Source organism: Hypanus sabinus, chromosome X1 (genome assembly GCF_030144855.1).
Source record: "Hypanus sabinus isolate sHypSab1 chromosome X1, sHypSab1.hap1, whole genome shotgun sequence".
Lineage (NCBI taxonomy): Eukaryota > Metazoa > Chordata > Chondrichthyes > Myliobatiformes > Dasyatidae > Hypanus > Hypanus sabinus.
The window spans coordinates 14,267,011-14,271,484 of record NC_082738.1 but is presented as its reverse complement, the minus strand read 5'-3'; positions in this window follow the sequence as shown (position 1 = coordinate 14,271,484).

Genomic DNA, 4,474 nt, shown 5'->3' with positions numbered 1-4,474 from the left:
AAGTTTTACAAAGCCCATCTGGTTCCTTACACCATCTGTGATAAAGTAACCTGTGAGCTAGGTCACAAGGAGGCTGAAGGAATTCTTTCCAAGGTTGAGAAGAGCCCATGGGCAACACCAGTGTCCTCAGTAACGAAGAGGATGGTTCTGTCAGGATCTGGGGTGCTCTTAAGGTCACCATCAACCTAGTGCTGAAAGTAGAGCAATACCCTCTGCACGGGACAGAGGATATCTTTGTAAACCTTTTTGGAAGGAAACATTTCTGCAAAGTGGACTTAACTAAGGCCTATCTGCAGGTTGAGATGGAAGAAGAGTCCAAGGTGTTTCTCACCATAAGCACTCAAAAGGCTTCATCACTATAACAGGCTTATTTTTGAAGTAGCATCTGCACCTTCCCTCTGGCAGAAAGCTATGGACCAGTGCTGCAAGGTTGCCCAGGCACTCAGTGTTACCTAGATCACATTTTAAATGGTGAGGATGACAAGGAACATCTCCAAAATCTCAAGACAATGTTAAAAAGATTAGCAGATTATGGGCTCAGAGAATGATGCAACACATGTGAACTCTTTAAACCAAGCATCACTTACTGTGGTCACAGCATTGATGCTCAAGCATTGCGCAAGTGTGCTGAGAAAACACAAGCAGTGGTGGATGCTCCAAGGCCAAAGGGCATGTCACAGTTGTGGTCCTTCTTAGGAATTTTCAATTACTATAACAGGTTCCTGCCAAACCTGGCTGCTATGTTCCACTCGAGCTCATTATTAGATCAAGAAGAAATAGCAATGAACAAAGCAGTGTGAGGTAACTTTCCAAAATGTTAAAGAAATGCTGACGTTAGACACTGTACTCAAACATTATGATCCACACTGTCCAGTGAAACTTGCCTGTGATGCCTCGCCTCATGGTATAGGTGCAGTCACATCACGTTATGAGTGATGTAAGTAAACGCTTTGCATCACATTCCCTGCAGGAAAATAAATTACACACAGATTGACAGAAAGGTCTTGGTTTGGGGTGTAAAACATTTCAATCAGTATGTGTATGGAAGAGAGTTTACCTCATTACTGATCAACCACTGGAGTCCATTTTCAATCCACAGGGTGTTCCACCAATAGCAGCATGAATGCAGGGATGGGCTCTGTTTCCCACAATTACAAGATTGAATTTGATAAGCTAATTAATCAAGGAAACAATAACTGTACCGTTTAACTCGGAAAAGGAAATACCTGAAAATTTTATTTAAAAGAAGGACACTCCTCTTGAGGCATTCTCCCTAATGCAAATCAAAAGAATCCCTATTATGGCAGCAATGATTCAAAGAGAAACCAGCAAGGATCCCACACTGTCTCAGGTCTACATGGCAACCCAAAACAACTGGAATATGCAGCAGAAATTCCAATTGAGGGTTGCTTTATGTGGGGATTGATAGTTGTTGTACTATCCAAGCTGAGAGCTAAAGTATTGGAGGAGCAGTATGCTGGTCACCTTGGCATGGTCAAAATGAAAGTGCTGGCTCCAGGTTTTGCCCAGTGGCCTGGGATAGATCAGCAGATCAAGCAGCTTGCCACACACTGTTCAGGATGCCAACACATGCAGAAGATGCCAAGAGCAGCACCTCTCCATCTCTGGGAATGGCCTGCATTGCCCTGGTAGAAGATTCACGTGGATTTTGCTGGACTATTCATGGGTGCAAATTTCTTGATAGCAGTGGATGCAGCTACAAAATGGCCAGAAGTGTTCCCAATAGCCTCCACTACAGCCTCACACTCTGTTGATGAGCGGAGAAGCCTCTGCACAAGGACTGGTCTTCCAGAGCACTTAGACACTGACAATACAGACCACAGTTTGCTGCAGAACAATTTCAGTTATTCTTGAAAATGAATGGAATAAGACATATTACATCTGCACCACACCACCCAGCTACAAATGTCTTGGTGCAAAGGTTTATCTAGAGTGTGAAGAACACACTGCATGCAATGTCAGCAGAACACACCACACTAACACTGAATTAGAAGCTCAACGATTTCCTCCTTGCATATCGTAATGCAGCACGGTACACAACCAACGACTCACCAGCTACGCTGTTCCTGGTCATCCCTTGCACTCACACTGGGATCTCCTCAAAACCAGTCTGAGAAGGAGTGTGCTGGACAAACAGCCGAGGCAAATTGAGGGCTCCTCAAACAAGGAGGTTTGATGTTTCACTCCTGGACAAGCAGTCCTGGTGAGAGACTACAGAGGTGATCAAAAGTGGGTACTTGGAAAGATTAAGGACAGAACTGGTCCACTCTCCGACACAGCGGAGATGGTGTCTGATGTCATCTGGAGACAACACATTGATCAGTTGAGGAGAGCAGAGTCGATCGATGGAGAAGAAAGCTGTCCAGAGCTGTCGGAACCACTTCCTGCAGTTCCAGAGTCAACCAACTCCTACAACCAGCACGGAGGCGGCCCCAGAACCTGAGATTGTTCAGGGTCTCATCTGGCAAGCATAGCGATACCCCTACCCCCATTCGGGAAAGATGTTATCCTTCAAGAGTATGAAATCCTCCATAGTGATTAGATCTTTAGGCCTGAATGGGACAATTTAAAATTTACTATGCTGATGTGTGTATAATGGTTGTATTATATACTATACTTTGTATGTGTGTGTATATATGACTAGAGGGTAATACGTTAGACATGTGAGTTGAGATGCATTCCATATTGATTTGGAGTTTATGGCTAAGCAGAGAGCAGTGCTGTGTATTTAATACTTAAGTAATATTTGAGTAATATTGCAAATATATTGTTTGATTAAGCATTGTTTACATAATTATGGTTTATATGCAAAAGTACATGAACGGCATACACATTATTCCATCATGTCCTATGTGAGTGCCTCGCTAAAGAGAGACTAAGTGGACAAAACATCTTGTCTCTTGTGTTTTTCTTTTGATTACTTTTCTGGAGTTACAAGACACACAGAACAAGTTGCCAGGCTCGGATGAGATGTACCCCAGGCTACTGGGAGAAGTGAGGGAGGAGATTGCTGAGCCTCTGGCAATGATCTTTGCATCATCAATGGGAATGGGAGAGGTTCCAGAGGACTGGAGGGTTGCGGATGTTGTTCCTTTATTCAAGAAAGGGAGTAGAGATAGCTCAGGAAATTATAGACCAGTGAATCTTACCTCAGTGGTTGGTAAGTTGATGGAGAAGATCCTGAGAGGCAGGATTTATGAACATTTGCAGAGGTATAATATGATTAGGAACAGTCAGCATGGCTTTGCAAAGGGCAGGTCATGCCTTACAAGCCTGATTTAATTTTTTGAGGATGTGACTAAACATGTTGATGAAGGTGGAGCCTTAGATGCAGGGTATATGGATTTCAGCAAAGCATTTGATAAGGTACCCCATGCAAGGCTTATTGAGAAAGTAAGGAGACATGGGATCCAAGGGGACATTGCTTTGTGGATCCAGAACTGGCTTGCCCACAGAAGGCAAAGAGTGGTTGTAGACAGGTCATATTCTGCATGGAGGTTGGTCACCAGTGGAGTGTCTTGGGGATCTGTTCTGGGACCCTTACTATTTGTGATTTTTATAAATGGCCTGGATGAGGAAGTGGAGGGATGGATTAGTAAACTTGCTGATGACACAAAGGTTGGGGGTGTTGTGGATGGTGTGGAGGGCTGTCAGAGGTTACAGCAGGACATTGATAGGATGCAAAACTGGGCTGAGAAGTGGCAGATGGAGTTCAACCCAGATTAAGTGTGAAGTGGTTCATTTTGATAGGTCAAATATGATGGCAGAATATAGTATTAATGGTAAGACTCTTGGCAGTGTGGGGGATCAGAGGGATCTTGGAGTCTAAGTCCATAGGACACTCAAAGCAGCTGCGTAGGTTGACTCAGTGGTTAAGAAGGCGTATGGTGTATTGGCCTTAGTCAATCATGGAACCGAGAGGTAATGTTGCAGCTATATAGGACCCTGGTCAGACCCCACTTGGAGTACTGTGCTCAGTTCTGGTCACCTCACTATAGAAAGGGTGCAGAAGTGATTTACAAGGATGTTGCCTGGATTGGGGAGCATACGTTATGAGAATAGGTTGAGTGAACTTGGCATTTTTTCCTTGGAGTGACAGAGGATGAGAGGTGACCTGATAGAGGTGTATAAGATGATGAGAGGCATTGATCATGTGGATAGTCAGAGGCTTTTTCCCCAGGGCTGAAATGGCTAGCACAAGAGGGCAGTTTTAAGGAGCTTGGAAGTAGGTACAGAGATGTCAGGGGTAAGTTTCTTTTATATACTCAGAGTGGTAAGTGTGACGGTGGTGGAGGCGGATACGACAGGGTCTTTTAAGAGGCTTTTGGATACGTACATGGAGCTTAGAAAAATAGAGGGCTATGGGTAACCCTAGGTAATTTCTAAGGTAAGGACATGTTCGGCACAGCTTTGTGGGCCAAAGGGCCTGTATTGTGCTGTAGGTTTTCTATGT